This window comes from Medicago sativa, chromosome 5, assembly GCF_051527215.1.
Source record: "Medicago sativa cultivar Bolivia chromosome 5, Bolivia_mono, whole genome shotgun sequence".
Classification (NCBI taxonomy): Eukaryota; Viridiplantae; Streptophyta; class Magnoliopsida; order Fabales; family Fabaceae; genus Medicago; species Medicago sativa.
Window position 1 is genome coordinate 70,590,156 of NC_140753.1, and position 19,638 is coordinate 70,609,793.

General features: G+C 30.0%; 1 long non-coding RNA gene across 1 annotated transcript; it reads left to right on the top strand.

Moving 5' to 3' along the window:
* Nucleotides 1-1,415: 1,415 nt before the first annotated feature.
* On the top strand, nucleotides 1,416-3,379 carry LOC146924539 (uncharacterized). The gene is made up of 2 exons (XR_015010976.1): nucleotides 1,416-2,867; nucleotides 3,027-3,379. It is a non-coding gene; the product is annotated as an uncharacterized LOC146924539 (long non-coding RNA).
* Nucleotides 3,380-19,638: the final 16,259 nt, after the last annotated feature.

Sequence of the window (19,638 nt, forward strand, 5' to 3'; positions counted from 1 at the left end):
GATTTGTTTAAATAAATGCTCTTTGAAAGTGACAAAGTAAACTTTGTCTTGGAGCGTATTTAATTACAACATGAAAAATTAAGGGATAATGCCTTTTACTACGAAGGAAAAAGTAACGAAATTCAAGAAATACAAGATTACTTGGCCTCTTAGATGTAATTTTTTTTTATTGAGAGATTTCTATGACACATTAATTTTAGGTGTCGAATATAGGAGTAATTGGGAATGGATTCTTTTCCATGAAATTCTCAAAATATATTATGTGCAACAATCTCCACCGTAAAACTCAATCTCTTATTTTCTTTATATTTTATCTCTCTCTTTGAGGGGAAAAATCTCACCAATGCGCATAGGAATAATTCATGTGAATCTGACTGTCAACCTACCATCAACTATCAAGCAATCACCCTTTACATGCTTCAAATATAAAATGTAATATATATGCCAACTATATATGTAACAGAATTCACAAATCAAACTCATTATTTCTTCCTTCTTCACACATTATTTCTTACCATTATTTCGTTATAGCCTTTCATTGGTCTCAAGCCCTGTGTGTCTGCGAACAAGAACAATGTCAAGTGCCGTGGTCCATAGATTCACAATTCACGGATGTGGTCTGCGAACAAAAAAACAATGTCTTTAGACGTTGTGTTTTTGTTCGCGGGCCATAGTCCGTGAATTGTTGGTATGGACCATTATTTTATGAATATTTAGTTAGTTTATCTTCATATACATCCTATTTCTATTAATTATTCAATTTTTTCACTGCTAAATATTATTCTCCTTGGTTCTTTATCATCTGTAGCAAAAATAATCGGTAGTAGCAAAAAATTAGTGGGGGAATAAATTTATCTCAAATATGTGGTAGTTTTACATGTTTATTCCTATAATTATTAGGAGAATGCTAATAAATATCTTTTAAGTCCTTAAAAATATGCATTTTAAACATTGGTTAAAGTAAATAAAATAAGTATGTTTGCATCAAAAATTGATATAATTGTTGCTAAGATAAAAGTAAAAATTTGTATTTTCAAAAGAAAGTTTCTATTAATTAATTTCTTAACCAAATGTCCTTATGACACTCGTTAGTAAGACACTCCCTAATTACTTTAACCAATGTATTTTAAACATTGGTTAAAGTAATAAAATAAGTATGTTTGCATCAAAAATTGATATAATTCTTGCCAAGAGAAAAGTAAAAATTTGTATTTTCAAAAGAAAGTTTCTATTAATTAATTTCTTAACCAAATGTCCTTATGACACTCGTTAGTAAGACACTCCCTAATTATTAATATCACAACATATATATATATATATATATAGAGAGAGAGAGAGAGAGAGAGAGAGAGAGAGAGAGTGTGTGTTTACATTTTTTAATGATAAATTTAATATAAGCATGTCGAGAAGTTCTAACTCAATTATCTTTCAACTTTTTTTTTTAACTCAACTATCAAATGTACACATGATAAACTAACATATTAGTAATACTTATTTTTTCACGTTATTTTTCAAGAAATGAGTCACTTAATACATGGTATAAATAGTTTGTCACTAATTAATTAGTTAAGTTTACACCAAAAAAAAATTCAATTAATTAAGTTTAATATTTTGTATATCTTTCAAGTAAGAATGAGAATAATTATAAAATTCGAACATGAATGTCATGGTGTTTCTTGGTTAGAAATATATACTTCAACCTTAAAATATTCGGATGGAACCTAGCATCAAACGAGAATAGTGATACTACTGTTTCTTGGTTAGAAATATATACTTCAACCTTAAAATATTCGGATGGAACCTAGCATCAAACGAGAATAGTGATACTACTCATTACTTTTTTGGTGGTGGCCGGGGTTTGAACCCCGGACCTTGTATATTTTAACTGAGCTAAGCTCACGAGAACGATACTACTTATTACTTGTTAAAACTTAAAACTACCAAAACTTATTGAAAAATAATATTATTGATTAAAACTAACTTATTTAAATGTTTTATATTAGCCTCGATAAATTAGCTATTATTTAATAACTGGATGAAGTGATATTTTTTTATCATCTAGTTTCGATAAAAAATAATTTTAAAAAATTTCTACCAGCTCTATTATGATTTGATGAATGCATTTATTATACATGTTCTAAATTTACTGATTCAATAATTGGTTTTGGTCGATAAAATAAGTTTTGTACCCATTTTTGTTAAAGATAGTTTAGGTATTCTAATTGAAAAAAACTAACACCCACTAAAAGATGTGACAGATAATCTTATAAAAAAAAAAAAGCAAATAATTTAAATTTGTATTTATTATTACTCTATGTTTCAGTGCTTCACTTCAGTTACTTTTTTATTTTGACAGAATGTGTTTCGATTAATTACTTGACATATTGGAAACATTTAGATGCCTTATTTAATTTGTTTCTTGTTCATGTCACTCTCTTATATAATATCAAATCAAGACATCTAAATGTGAACAAAAAAAAATATGACCATCTTTTTTTCTTTTTGCTTATTACTTTATGTGAACACAACACAAGTGTGACATTGCAAATAAATTAAGGCACCATTCATAGTATTGATTTAATTCCCTTCAATTCATAACTTACCTTGGCTATACATACACTTGGCTTTACATAAAGTAATTTATTATCTTGGCAACAACAACTTGCATTGGTTCAACATCAAGAAATTACTACTTACCTAGATCTATATAAAGTAATTTCTTCTTCTTCATACAATCAAAGGTTAAAATGTGGAAAGAAATGAACGGTGTATTTTATGTATTTAAGGAGAGTTAGCTAACCGAAAATTCTCAAGAATACCATTTCCACTCCCTCCTCACTTCAGATATTGTTGTCAGAAGAATTTAGGTAATAATCTCATTATACTAGTTTTGATGTATGTTTGGCTTAATTTTCTGAGATCACATTCATCTAAATTTGTTTCTATAGAACAAAATAACAAAATCAATTGAATTTTTTTATTTCCAATGTATGTTTAATGCATGCTAACAAACTTTTTGAATGTAGAGCAAGTGACCACCATGACGGAGGAGCAAGTGACCGCCACGGCTGCCTTCTCATCCACACTCTTTACACTCTACTTAACACCACTTATGATGCCTTTCCATTCTATATGTACTTTATTCTAAGCCTTGTCATTTATGTATTGGAATTTCCTATAATAAGCGATTGATTATATATATTATTAGTAGTGTAAATAAAGTTGGTCGTTTTGATTTGATTCAAATGTATGGTATTTTAAAGTAGTTGTTTTTATAATATGTATGTACGTATGTATGTATGTATGTATCTTCTTATTGTCCATTGTAGATGGAGAAGAGTCTTCTCGATGAAGAAATCAATTCATATTGCAAAGGCTATCCCGTGTTTGAAAACTTAACTAAACTTCTATTATATTGGTATGAAGGCATTCATGATTGGGGCGAGGTAGTGAAACTGCCCCAGAATTGTCCTAAACTTCAAGCTCTTGAAATTTTCTTCTTTTTTTGGTTCAACAAAATCTTTCTCTAAAGTATCTCCAAAACCACCGAACTTAGTTCCATCAAACTTTTTGATAGAGTCTGAAACTAAAATACAAACTATGTAGTGATAAAGAATATCAACAGACCTTTTGGGAGCATTTTGATCAGGTGAACCGTCATCTTTGAGCAGCCTACCAACCATATATCATTTTGAGTATGCCTTAAGTTCTCTAGATATAAGATGTCATTATTTAAGGATAATATAATGTCATAGTTGATGTATATTCAAACACCCGCCAACTCCTTTTGCAATAGATAAATTAATATAAATATACTTGTTTGACCATTCATCAAGGGTAGGTCTCACCATTGAATTTTCTTATAAAACCGCACGATTCATTTGATATTTCATTTTCTTTTTTCCAAACAACATATATAAATTTTAATACGTATATTTTATATTAGTATGCGATATTAGATTAAACTATTATCTTTTTGAAACATAATCTATTATTTGTTGGTTTTAAAAATTTTAAATTGTGGTTATTAGTCTAATTTAATTTTTTTATTGTTGATATTTCTTATGTTTCAAGTATAATCCATAGTTGTTGCACTGAATTGTAATTTTTTCTTTATTCATGTTATATTTTGCATTAGACATATTAAGAATATTACTTTATCGTAACATTATAATATGAAAAATGCTTGATATTTCGAATACTGATCAAAGGACCTAACGAATGAATTTGGTTCGTTGAATTATGTTTCCAATCACTCTGTATCTTCCGCCCATTCGAGATTTTTTATTTTATCTTTGTTTTTTAAGATAAATTCTAGGAGTTTTCTTCAAACCAATTATTTATCATCTACAAGACTTCAAAGTTTAAAAGTCCGAAGATAAGTAACCATGTTGATTTTCATTCTAAACATCTCCATCTTGAAAAATTTGTGGAGGTTTTGTATGCGTGTATTCAAGCAACTTTTACAAAGTCTGAATGATCTTCTTGACAATTTGTCTCAGATGTTAGATCACACGTAATTGATTTATTTAAATAAATGCTCTTTGAACGTGACAAAGTAAACTTTGTCTAATATCATCCGATGCATTTTTCTCTTGTCTCTTTATTATTGTGAGACAAATTATTTATTTTTTTGACAAAACTGAGACACATTTTTATGACACATTATTTTTGGGTATCGAATATATGAGTAATTGGGAATGGATTCTTTTCCATGAAATTCTGAAAGAAAAAAAAAACAAAAAAAAAAAAATATGTGCAACAATCTCTTATTTTCTTTATATTTTATCTCTCTCTTTGAGGGGAAAAATCTCACCAATACGCATAGGAATAGTTCATGCGAATCTCACTGTCAACCTACCATCAACTATCAAGCAATCACCCTTTACATGCTTCAAATATAAAATGTAATATATGCCAAATATACATGTAACAGAATTCACAAATCAAACTCATTATTTCTTCCTTCTTCCCACACTATGAAAATAACTATTTTGGCTCTTCTATTCTTATTCTTCAATACCATTATTTCGTTATAGCCTTTCATTGGTCTCAAGCCCTATGTCTGTGAACAAGAACAATGTTGGGTACCGTGGTCCATAGATTCACAATTCGCGGATGTGGCCTGCAAACAGAAAAACAATGTCTTTAGACGTTGTGTTTTTGTTTGCGGGCCACAACCCGTGAATTGTTCGTATGGACCATTATTTTATGAATATTTGGTTAGTTTATCTTCATATACATCTTATTTATACTAATTACTCAATTTTTTCACTGCTAAATATTATTCTCCTCGGTTCTTTATTATATGAATCTGTAGCAATAATAATCAGTAGTAGCAAAAAATTAGCGGGGGAATAAAATTATCTCAAATATGTGTAACCAAAAAATATGTGGTAGTTTTACATGTTTACTCCTATAATTATTAGGAGAATGCTAATAAATATATTTTAAGTTTTTAGAAAAAATTCTTTTAAGCATTGGTTAAAAAAAAAAAGAGTAAGTTTGCATCAAAAAATGATATAATTATTGCTAAGATAAAAATAAAAAACTTGTATTTTCAAAAAAAAAAAAATTCTATCTATTAATTTCTTAACCAAATATCCTTATGACACTCGTTAGTAAGACGCTCCTTAATTATTAATATCACAACACATAGAAATTTCTTAACCATATATCCTTATGACACTCGTTAGTAAGACGCTCCTTAATTATTAATATCACAACACATAGAGAGAGTTTACATTTTTTAATGAAAAATTTAACATAAGCATGTCGACAAGTTCTAACTCAAATCCCTCAAAAAAAAGTTCTAACTCAACTATCTTTTAAATAAAAGTATTAACTCAACTAACAAATATACACATGATAAACTAACATATTAGTAATACTTATTTTTTTCACGTTCTTTTTCAAGAAATGAGTCACTTAATACATGGGATAATTAGTTTGTCACTAATTAATTAGTTAAGTTTACACCACAAAAAATCAATTAATTAAGTTTAATATTTTGTATATCTTTCAAATAAGAATGAGAATAATTATAAAATACGAATATGAATGTCGTGGTGTTTCTTGATTTTTTTTTGTTGACAAAAATAAAACGATATTCATTCATTCAAATTGATAGAGTACATCAGATACAAACATCGCTAAAAACGTAAAGGGTGAATTTGCGAACAAACTCACAACATCCAAGTTAATAGCATACAACGACAAAATGCCTACAAATAATATGATAAAATCTAAGTCACCGAAATACCCATACTTCCGGATCTGCAACATTGACGCCCAAATCATTGATTGAATTTGTAATTGACTGCTGTCAATCTTTTAATAGGAACTAAATGAACACCGCGACAAGACGCGAAATCAAACGCCGCACAAGACGACGAACAACATAACGCCGCACTTAGACGACGAAATCGAAAAAACACAAGGAAAAACTTGATACATGTGAAAACCACTTGTTTAGATTGAAAGAAAATAGGAAAAAAGATGTAGAGGGGTGATTTTAGGTCAAAAATGACCTAAAACCACCCTTCTCGATGAACGAAGGAGAAAGAAAGTTTAGAGAAAAGTTGGAGTTTCTCTCACTAAAAAAGTAGAACCGGCTGTTGTACCTTAAAATACTTCAAGGTTGAAGTATATATTTCTAACCAAAAAACATAACGACATGCATATTCGTGTTTTATAATTAGGGACAAACTATTTACTCATGTATTAAGTGACTCATTTCTTGAGAAATAACGTGAAAAAATAAGTATTACTAATATGTTAGTTTTTCATATGTACATTTGTTAGTTGAGTTAAAACTTTCTTTGTTGAAAGATAGTTGAGTTAAAACTTGTCAACATGCTCATATTAAATTTATCATTTAAAAATGTAAACTCTCTCTCTGTGCATTGTGATATTAATAATTAGGGGGATTGTCTTACTAACGAGTGTCATAAGGATATTGGTTAGAAAATTCATTAATAAAAACTTCTTTTTAAAATTACATATTTTTACTTTTGTCTTAACAATAATTATATCATTTTTTATGCAAACTTACTTATTTTATTATTATTCTATGTGAACACAACATTCAATGCTTCAATTACTTGATCGAGAGATTGCAGCTGTTACGCTTGGTTGAGTGTCTCTGACCCCAAGCGAAATAGCCCTATCTCTTCTCTATTTTATTTTATGTCAAATAGTCTATAGGTTTACACAAACAAATATTTTAAACCCAAACACTTAATATGATAAATGACGTTGAAATGCTTAAGATATATGCAACTCCTTGCGGAAACGATAATATATTATACTCACGTGTAAATAGTTTTATGACATGTAAAAATCTTACTCAAGCCCCAATTTTTCTCTCTCGATTCTCAATTTTCAAGTCTCATGGCATAATTGTATCGACGAACAACACAAACATATGAGTGAGACAAATTCATTATATCAATTTAGGAGCGGAAGTGAAATCTGGTGTTAGAAGGAACAAAGGATGAAGCTTGCTGAACTGAATCAAAGAGGAAGCAAAAGCAACAATGAAGTCGTAGAGAAAAAAGATGAGAAGTTCGCGACCATAACAGTGTTTCGCAGCCGTAACGGCGGCCGTACCGATGTTTCACGTCCGTAACAGCGCTTTGTCGTGGCCGTAACGGTGTTTTTTCTGTGATTTTTGTTCACTCCTTGAAAACGCCCGAAAACGGTATCGGAGGCTGCCGTGACGGTTTTGTAACGGCTCACGGTACCAGTCCGTTATTTAGAACCTTGGTGTAAATACAACTCGGAGTTTCCTCAATTCACAAAAAAATCATAATTGGAAGTGGCATACCTTGCTAGATAATATGCAACTTGAACAGCAAAAGGCCTAACATGCAACCGTATGCAAACGTTTTAAACTATTAAAACTTGAAAATAAAATCATGCAATCATCAACTTTTGGACTCACATGAGGGAACAATTTAAAAGTCTAGCAGAGCTTTAATCGTGTTTCAAGGGTACTTAATTCGCAAACAATAATAGCAATAGATTGCTCTATGAGCAAACATAAACACACAAAATGCAAAGTACTTGCTCCATGAGCAAACATAAATAATCCATGAGCAAACATAAACAAGTTTCAAAAGCTAAACAAAAGGAAACCAACAGCAAATGAACACCTCAAAGAGCATCTCCCGCAGCACCCTCCCCTCCTCCAAGTAGTCTCTCACGCAAAAAGGTAAGAGCCGTGTTAAAGTAGTATCGAGCCTCCCATCTAACCTGGCAAAGAGACCTCTCACCGCATCTTCGGTGAGTGCTTGCTGCTGCAGATTCAAAATCTCCTACTGCAGCTCCGCAATCATCGCAAGATGAGCACGAACCTCAGCAATCCTAACCCAAGCATATGGTGTTGCACTGCCACAATTGTGCATGACCCTAAGAATTTGTGTCACGCACTGCTCCACGGACTTGTCAGCCATGTCATGCTGGTACACAATGTTATTCTAGATCGCATCCACATGATATCCATGCTCAGCCACTCCTTCATAAAGTATAGCCTTTCGAAAATACTCAAATTTGTCCATGTTATATCCAAACAACAAACATCAATAACTCAGAGCACAATAATAGAGTAATTAAAACAACAAACAACATTAATCAACTAACTAGAATCAAGTTAATTAATTAATTTCTACCCAGCCATAGAATCATATTAGTTAACTAATTAATAGAGAGAAGTAAATCATTTTGCTAAAAATAATATAAGGTACTAATTTGAGAAAATTGAGAGCATATATGGCAGATGTGTCTCAAATACCATAGTAGTACAATACCATAACCATGAACCAAATTGTTTTAAATACACTAACTCAAATAACAACAAACATCGAAAACTCAGAGCACAATAATAGAGTAATTAAAACAACAAACAACATTAATCAACTAATTAGAATCAAGTTAATTAATTAATTTCTACCAAGCCATAGAATCATGTTAGTTAATTAATTAATAGAGAGAAGTAGATCATTTTGCTAAAAAAACTATAAGGTATTAAGTTGAGAAAATTGAGAGCGTATGTGGCAGATGTGTCTCAAATACCATAGTAGTACATTACCATAATCATGATGCAAATTGTTTTAAATACACTAAATCAAATAAATAACAACAAACATCAATAACTCAAAGCACAATAATAGAATAATTAAAACAACAAACAACATTAATCAACTAATTAGAATCACGTTAATTAATTAATTTCAACCAAGCCATAGAATCATGTTAGTTAATTAATTAATAGAGAGAAGTAAATCATTTTGTTAAAGAAACTATAAGGCATTAAGTTGAGAAAATTGAGAGCGTATGTGGCAGATGTGTCTCAAATACCATAACCATGATACAAATTGTTTTAAATACACGAAATCAAATAACAACAAACATCAATAACTCAGAGCACAATAATAGAGTAATTAAAACAACAAACAACATTAATCAACTAATTAAAATGAGTTTAATTAATTAATTTCAACCAAGCCATAGAATCATGTTATTTAATTAATTAATAGATAGAGGTAAATCATTTTGCTAAAAATACTATAAGGTATTAAGTTGAGAAAATTGAGAGTATGTGACAGATGTGTCTCAAATACCATAGTAGTACAATACCATAACCATGATACAAATTGTTTTAAATACACTAAATCAAATAACAACAAATATTAATAACTCAGAGCACAATAATAGAGTAATTAAAACAACAAACAACATTAATTAACTAATTAAAAACATTAACACAAACAAAAGGTGTACAAGACATGCAAACAAAGAAATCTTTATAGTGCCTAAACTGAATTGAGACACCAATCTAACCATTACAGTTTTGCGGAGTTCTAAAATACTAAAAAAAATCAGATACTTACACGAAGAACTAGATTTTCGGACATTAAATCACATGAAGAATAAAAAAAGATAAAGAATCATTTTCATACATTTTGCATCTCGTTAAGTTCATCTAAAAAGCAAATGTTAATTTTGTATGTTGGTCTTTCAATTCAATAATATATTGGGCAAAACTATCAAACAAGATGTTATTTTGTTAATATGAAACTATCAAGCACAAAGTGTGGAAAGAGATAATAAAACATAACAACCAATAAAAAAGCATCAAGAGTAACCACAATTACACTAATGAGACATAACACAAAGTCACCTAATACAGACACATCAAAATAAACTAAACCAAAATTTGGAACAGTTGATATTTTTCCATGTAAAAGGCAAGCATATTAAAAACACTAACACAACAACAAGGTGTACAAAACATGCAAACAAAGAAATCACCATAATAGCTAAACTGAATTGAGACACCAATCTGACCACTACAGTTTTACGGATTTCTTCTAAAAAACTACAAAAATCAAATCCTTACACGAGGAACTAGATTTTCGGACATTAAATGACATGATGAATAAAAAAAGCTAAAAATTCATTTTCATACATTTTGCTTTTCGTTAAGTTCTTGTAAAAAGCATATGTCAATTTAATATGATGGTCTTTCAGTTCTATAATATTTTGGTCAAAACTATCAAACAAATTGTTATTTTGTTAATATGAAACTATCAAACACAAAATGTTCAAAAAGAGAATAAAACAAAACAACCGATAGAAAGACATCAAAGTAACCGCAATTACACTCAAAGAGACATAACACACAGTCACCTAACACAAGCACATCAAAATAAACTAAACCAAAATTTGGAACAATTTATATTTTTCCATGTAAAAGACAAGACTATTAAAAACACTAACACAAACATCAGGTGTAAAAGACATGCAAACAAAGAAATCTCCATAGTGCCTAAACTGAATTGAGACACCAATCTAACCACTACAGTTTTGCGGAGTTCTAAAATACTAAAAAAATCAGATACTTACACCAGGAATTAGATTTTCGGACAATAAATGACATGAAGAATAAAATAAGCTAAAAAATCATTTTTATACATTTTTCATCTCGTTAACTTTTTCTAAAAAACATATGTCAATTTTGTATGTTGGTCATTTAGTTCAATAATATCTTGGTCAAAACTATCAAACAAGATGGTATTTTGTTAATATGAAAATATCAAGCACAAAGTGTGTAAAGAGAGAATAAAACAAAACAACCGACATAAAGACATCAGAGTAACCACAATTAAACTCAAAGAGACATAACACAAAGTCACCTAACACAAGCACATCAAAATAAATTAAACCAAAATTTGGAGCAGTTTATATTTTTCCATGTAAAAGGCAAGCCTATTAAAAACACAAACACAAGGTGTACAAGACATGCAAACAAAGAAATTACCATAGTGCCTAAACTGAATTGAGACATCAATCTAACCACTACAGTTTTGCGGAGTTCTTCTAAAAAGCTAAAAAAATCAGATATTTACACGAGGAACTAGATTTTCGGACATTAAATCACATGAAGAATAAAAAAAGCTAAACAATCATTTTCATACATTTTGCATCTCGTTAAGTTCTTCTAAAAAGCATATGTCAATTTTGTATGTTGGTCTTTCTGTTCAAAAATATTTTGGTCAAATCTATCAAACATGATGTTATTTTGTTAATATAAAACTATCAAGCACAAAGTGTGCAAAGAGAGAATAAAACAAAATAACCAATAGAAAATCATCAAAGTAACCACAGTTACACTCAAAAGACATAACACAAAGTCACCTAACACAAGCACATCAAAATAAACTAAACCAAAATTTGGAACAGTTGATATTTTTCCATGTAAAAGGCAAGACTATTAAAAACACAAACACAAACACAAGATGTACATGACATGCAAATAAAGAAATCACCATAGTGACTAAACTGAATTGAGACACCAATCTAACCACTACAGTTTTGCAGAGTTCTTCTAAAAAGCTAAAAAAATCAGATACTTACATGTTTCGCATTAAATAACAGTGCTGTAAAAAGATAGTAAATTCCCTAAAAAAAATGTAGTGTTTTTTATGAACACTAGAGTGACTGTTGTTTGTAAAACGAGAAATCTCTCGCTCTTCTTGCTACATTCTTTCAACGATTATCTCTGTTTCTTCTTTTATTGCCTCTATTGTTCGGTTCTTTGCAGCCTCCATTTGCTATGAATTTTTACTCTTATTTATACATAAAAATGTAGGGTTAAGGCCAAAATTTTAAAGTTGCGGGATTCTTAGGAGATACACATGTAGTGATCCGTTATGTTGCAGTGTTGCAAACAACTCTGTTGTTTAGTGCATAAAAATGGAAACAAGTAAAAAGCAAATGTGAAAGAAAAATTGGGTTCAAGTCAAAGTGGTGTATAAAGAAAACCATCTCTTTTTTGTTATTTGGTGAAAAGAACCCGGTTAATCTTTTTTTTTTGTAGTTAAAGATGGGTAATTGATATTAAAACAAAATTTTAGATTTTATGAGATTAAAAATGACAGTAAATGTAATAAAATTAAAATTATCATCTCTTATTTTGAGAATATTTTCAATTTGTCCGTATGAAATTGGAATACTACTACGTACTAATATTAGCATTGTATGCATTGGTTCCTCCATCCAATGATCAAGAATGTGAATTAATTCAATCCCTATAAGTTTTATTTAAATATAGACCATGCTACAGAGCTATAGGATTTGGCTTTTATTTAATTTGTTTTTCTGGAACGCTTTTAATAAATAAAAAATATGTGTTTATTTGATTGATTCATTGTATATCATGTAAATTATATATTATTCTCATTGGATTGTAAGTGAATAAGAAACATGTCTTCTTCACTTCCTTTTTAACTAATATTGGGATGATATCTTTTAAACTTCATTTTTTAACTTTAATTTCATCTGAAAACTTGAATGAAGCATCCACTGTTGAAATGCCAACCACTTTCTTCTGATCAACATTGCCTACATTATTAAGATTAATTCAACAAGATATGGAATGCTAACAAGAATCATGTCTGTCTAAATATTTACTTGTATCCTACATCAAATCTATTTTCAAACTTGATTTTTCCCCCTAAAACACCTTAATGTTTTTATACAAATTCCTATTCAAAAAAAGTGTTTTTTTATACAAATTAGGCATAAATTTCAAATCTGAGAAGGAGGTAATGCTCCGTTAATAAATAGGGTGTGTGCCCTCTTTATATATTGTTATAGATATACACATGCAAGAATTGTGTATATTTCTTTAAAAAAATCTACTTATTATCAACGGAAAACCCTAACCACTTATCTATGGAAAATCCTGTCACAGGATCTACAATGATTCTCTTGAAAAACCTTGTCCAAGAATTGATAATCTCAAATTCAAAAAACTGCTTTAGTTTAGTGTCTATAAACGAAGTATTTTTTTCATATATATTTGCACTCAAACTACATGATCTTGTTTGAGTGTTGTAGGATTTTTACATAAATATAATATTATTTGCTATATCACTGATACACATTAAGCTTAACATCATGCTTCAATAACATATAAGACGTTAATATTAACATAAATAAGTTCATCTTTACCTAAAAGTTTATACAAATGTTGTGTGTGACACACTTTAAATCCAACGATTAGTTTCATAAAATATATATCCACTAAAAAGTTATTAAGCGGTAACACAACCCAATTATACATAAGTGTAAATCCGAACTTCGAGTGGAGTATGTTGATGCAAGAATAATGTAAATACAATCATATACAATTCCTGTCAAAAGAGATGAAAAGAACGAATTTCCTTTAATAAAGAATTTCATTTATTATCCGGAGACTTGTTAAAATGCCTATGAAGAATTGTCATCAAGGTAAAAAAAAAAATAATATACTTCAAAAGTAACCAAAACAGTTATAAACAATGATGATTCCAGTGGTTGATCAGACGATTATCATTATCAGGAAGTGTTCTTTATTATTTTATTTTTATTATTATTATTATTATAACATTATTTGTTTTCATTTGATTTTAATATTATACACAATTATCCGGAAACAACAATATTTTAATAAAAATTGAGGGCAATATAGTCATTTTAGGCAAGTAGGGTTGAGAATAGGGTTTGCACACTATTCTTCAATTATATATAATAGATAGATAGATAGATAGATAGATAGATAGATGAGAAATCTTTCGCTCTTCTTGCTACATTATTTCAGCGATTATCCCTTTTTCTTCTTTGCTATGAATTTTACTCTTATATATACTCAAAAATATGTGTTAAGGCCAAAATTGCAAAGTTGTGAGATTGTGACGCAGAACAGAGGCATAGGCTAGCAAGCGCTAAACCTATATAGAAGAAGAACAAGTTTGCTTAAATAGAAGAAGAACACGTTTGCAAGCGACAAACTTGTGAAAATAGGGTTTCAGTATCCACCAGAAAATTGAGAAAACTCTCTAAAATATTATTGAATAAATAAAATCTGTCTCTTAGGCTACATATGTTAAATAGGGAAATAACAAACTCTAATGGACTGAAAATAACAACCGGAAAACAAAAAAGAAAAAAAATTAAATTAGGCTTAAATAATAAAATACTATAAAAATATTATGAAAACCCTCCTACATCAGTCTCCTTCGCCTCTGAAGAACTTGCCCCCGAGTTCCCATTCTAATAAAGAACTTCCGGTGCATGTTACTCTTTCAATGAACTAGAGACCACCCTCCTGGATCCCATTGAATTTGAGTAAATCTTTCTCTCAATCAGAATAGTTTGCTGCAAGTTCTCCTTATTTTTTTGCTTGGTAGTTTCAAGTTCAACTTCCAAATCCTTGACCTTTGTCGTAAGAAATTCCATTGCAGCTATTTCTTGATTTAATCTAACTATAAGGTCCTCCATATCAGTTTTTGCAGTGACTAGCCTTCTCTGCATGGTCGAAAGAATCATGTTCAGTTTATTGTGTTGATCTAGTGGAAGGACTAATTGAGTATCACCGGTACTTTTCAATTTTGTGTGGCCCACAATATCTAATTCTCTTAAAACTGTAGCAGATCCAAGAAGGTCGACAGAGCCATCGCTAGATGAATTTGGAATCCCAAAATTAGACAGCTTAAATAGGGCATGCTAAAGTTTTGGGCCACACTCGAAAACTTTCAAATAAGTGTTGGAAGGTAGTGACATGTCTAATTTTAGGAACCGGAAATTTTTCATATGTGTAATGTGTTGTTTCATATGTTTTTTTTTTTAATAAAAAAAGTCCCGGAAAGTCAGAAAATGACATAAGTTTTGACTTTATAACGTGGGGGCAAAATTGCCCTGATCTCTGCCTTGCCTTGGATGCTAATAAGTCTAGGAGCCCTTGAACCATCGATTTTTATTTGTCATATTTTTTAGTAAAAAGTCATATGCCATACATAGATATAGTTTTTAAAAGGAATAAAACTAAATATTCTATGAGTCTAGCTATTTGGCATGACCAAATTTTGAGTTTAAAGTTTCTAAACACAAATGATTAAAATAGATTGGTTTGTTGAATAAAAATGCTGACTAGTGCACAGCATTTATTGTAAACTACCAAACTTTTGAGTTTTTACTTATTTTTTTCTCAATTTTACCCTTGGGTTTCTTATTGAAAAAATTAATTGTGGATTAAGATGTTCACTTAGCTATGTTTCCCTTGATCCAACGTAATGTAGTTGGATCTCTGCACACTATAAGTAAATTACTAAAGAAGTATTCTAAATGATATAATAAAATAAACTGGGGTGCTATCTAAAATTTATGTTAATTAACAATAACAAGTAACCGATATGATATATTCTATCGTTAATTGATTAAAGCAAAAATACATGCATGCAAAAATGACTTTTTAAAAAAGTCATTTTTTGACTACACCATAGAAGCCCCCTTCACACATACAAAGACTCATTTGGAGCTTCGTGTTTCGACCTAATACTATATAGTCTTCACCTGTAACAATAATATTCGTTTGTGATTGAAGAATTATGGCTTCAACTGCAACATATTTTGGTAATCATAGTGTGATATAATCATAATAACGACAACGAGTTTATAAATGTCCCACATAGACCAGAATAGAAAATACATGGGACTTTATAAAGTGAGACACATTTTTATGACACATTTTTTTTAGGTGTCGAATATAGGAGTAATTGGGAATGGATTCTTTTCCATGAAATTCTCAAAAAAATATTATGTGCAACAATCTCCACCGTAAAACTCAATCTCTCATTTTCTTTATATTTTATCTTTCTCTTTGAGGGGAAAAATCTCACTAATGCGCATAGGAATAATTCATGCGAATCTCACTGTCAACCTACCATCAACTATCAAGCAATCACCCTTTACATGCTTCAAATATAAAATGTAATATATATGCCAACTATATATGTAACAGAATTCACAAATCAAACTCATTATTTCTTCCTTCTTCACACACTATGAAAATAACTATTTTGGCTCTTCTATTCTTATTCTTCAATACCATTATTTCGTTATAGCCTTTCATTGGTCTCAAGCCCTGTGTGTCTATGAACAAGAACAATGTCGCGTGGTCCATAGATTCACAATTCGCGGATGTGGCCTGCAAACAGAAAAACAATGTCTTTAGATGTTGTGTTTTTGTTGGCGGGCCACAACCCGTGAATTGTTGGTATGGACCATTATTTTATGAATATTTGGTTAGTTTATCTTCGTATACATCTTATTTCTACTAATTATTCAATTTTTTCACTGCTAGATATTATTCTCCTTGGTTCTTTATTATATGAATCTGTAGCAAAAATAATCGGTAGTAGCAAAAAATTAGTGGGGGAATAAATTTATCTCAAATATGTGGTAGTTTTACATGTTTATTCCTATAATTATTAGGAGAATGCTAGTAATATCTTTTAAGTCCTTAAAAAAATGTCTTTTAAGCATTGGTTAAAGTAATAAAATAAGTAAGTTTCATTAAAAAATGATATAATTATTGCTAAGGCAAAAGTAAAAACTTATATTTTCAAAAGAAAGTTTCTATTAATTAATTTCTTAATCAAATGTCCTTATGACACTCGTTAGTAAGACGCTCCCTAATTATTAATATCACAACACATAGAGAGAGTTTACATTTTTTAAAGATAAATTTAATATAAGCATGTCGACAAGCTCTAACTCAAATCCCTAAAGAAAAAAGTTCTAACTCAACTATCTTTAAAAAAAAAGTTTTAACTCAACTAACAAATATACACATGATAAACTAACATATTAGTAATACTTATTTTTTCGCGTTATTTTCTAAGAAATGAGTCACTTAATATATAGGATAAATAGTTTGTCACTAATTAATTAGTTAAGTTTACACCACACAAAAAATCAATTAATTAAGTTTAATATTTTGTAAATCTTTCAAATAAGAATGAGAATAATTATAAAATACGACATGCATATTGGTGTTTTATAAATATTCTAATTCTTCTTACCTTCAATTTTATTCCCTTCAATTCATTACTTACCTTGGCTCTATATAAACTTGGCTTTACATAAAGTAATTTCTTACTTTGGTAACCACAACTTGCTTTGACTCAACATCAAAGAATCACTACTTACTTTGAATCTATATAAAGTAATTTCTTCTTCATACAATGGAAAGTTAAAATGTGGAAAGGAATGAACCGTGTATTTTATGTATTTAAGGGGAGCTAGCTAATTGAAAATTCTCAACAAATACCATTTCCCCTTCAACCAACATAACACCGTTTTCCACTCCCTTCTCACTTCAAATATTGCTGTCAGAAGAATTTAGGTAATCATCTCACTATATTAGTTTTGAGGTTTGTTTGGCTTAATTTTCTGAGATCACATTCATCCAAATTTGTTTCTATAGAACAAAATAACAAAATCAATTGATTTTTTGTTTCAAATTAATTGATCTTTTTAGTATGTATATATAACCTTGAAAAAAAAAGTTAGGGAGGGAGCATGAGTTTAACAAAACAAATGGTATTCTAGTATTAATTTTCTAATGTATATATAATTAATTGATATTTTCTAAGTAAGCTTTTATGTATATATAATCAATTGATTTTAGATTTAATGGTCAAAGTATTAATTGATCTTTCTATATAATGTGGTGTCACAAAGTCCATTCTATGATTAAAAACAACAAGATCAGACGCTGCTCTGTGATAGGCATCAATATGATTCTATGCAGGGGTGTTCAAAACCGAACCAACCCAATAGAAAAACCGCAAACCAAACCAATCCAAACCGAAACCGCAAAAAACCGCACTTGGTTCGGATGAATTCGGATGACTTTTGCACTGAACCGCGCGGTTCGGTTCGGTTTGCATTTTGCATCTCAGCAACCGAACCAAACCAAACCAAACCGCAAGAATAATGAATATTACTTAAATATGTACTAGACCAATTACATAGCTCAAGAATAATCTCTTTTGATTCGATTTTTCCATCGTTGCACCATCAGGTTCGATTATAATTCCTTTCCATCTCTTTCAATTCATTTCCAGTCATGAATTTGTTTTCTTTACTTCCCAATAATTTGTTTCATGCTTATGTTTATTCTTAATTTTACCTATTTTGATATAAGTTTTACCTAATATTTTATCATATAAACATCAAAATAAAATGTCCTATGTTTATTTTGTAACAAGTTGGCAATATTAGAGTTAATGTAATATTTTTTTATCTCGCGATAAACCGCACAAACCGAACCAATCCAAACCGCATTGGTTTGGTTTGGTTTGGTTTGGATGACTTTTTAAAAATCAACCGAACCAAACCAAACCGCATGCTTTTTTATCTCGCGGTTTGGTTGACTTTTTTGCTCAAAACCGAACCAAACCGCACCGCGAACACCCCTAATTCTATGTGTCTTGCTTCTGTGTGGCACCAACCTCTCTTATGATTCCCTTCCACTCTATCTGTTGTTTATTGTATGCCTTGGCATTTATGCATTTCAATTTCGTATAATAATCTAAAAAAAATTAAAATTACCATAACACCCAATCACTCTTGTGGCTTTTAAAAAGGTAAAGTGTGGGTTTTTGGTCCAAATACAAAAGAACACACACCTTCTATTTTTTTGAATGGGTGTGCATTAACATTCCCCTATATATATATATATATATATATATATATATATATATATATATATATATATATATATATATATATATATATATATACAGGGCCGTCTTAAACAATTTCTAGGCCCGGTTTTAGTCTTCCAAAGGCTGAAGAAAAAAATTAAATTTTGAGCCCCAAAAAAATTAAAATAAGGTACTATAAAAAAATAAAAAAAAATTATTGCAAAAATGGCTTAAGTGGGACTTGAACCAAAGAAAGACCATGCACTCAACTATACATTCCCGCAACACTAGAGCAACGCGCAATGCTTGATTTATTTTCGCTTTAATTATATATAATAACTCTTTTATTTCCTTACACAATAAGAAAAAAAGTATTTTGGGCCCCAAAAAAGTTGAGGCCCGGTGACATAGCCCAGCCTCGACGGGCTATGGGCCGGCCCTGTATATATATATAGGGTTATGTTACAAGACACCCTTTGGTGGTGTCTTTTATCAAGCAACATCTTAAGGTGTGATTTTCACTTTTTAGTTATAACTTTGCTAAAAGACACCTTCATAAAAGTAAGTTGGTGTCTTTTCGCAAAAGCTCATAGAGTAACTT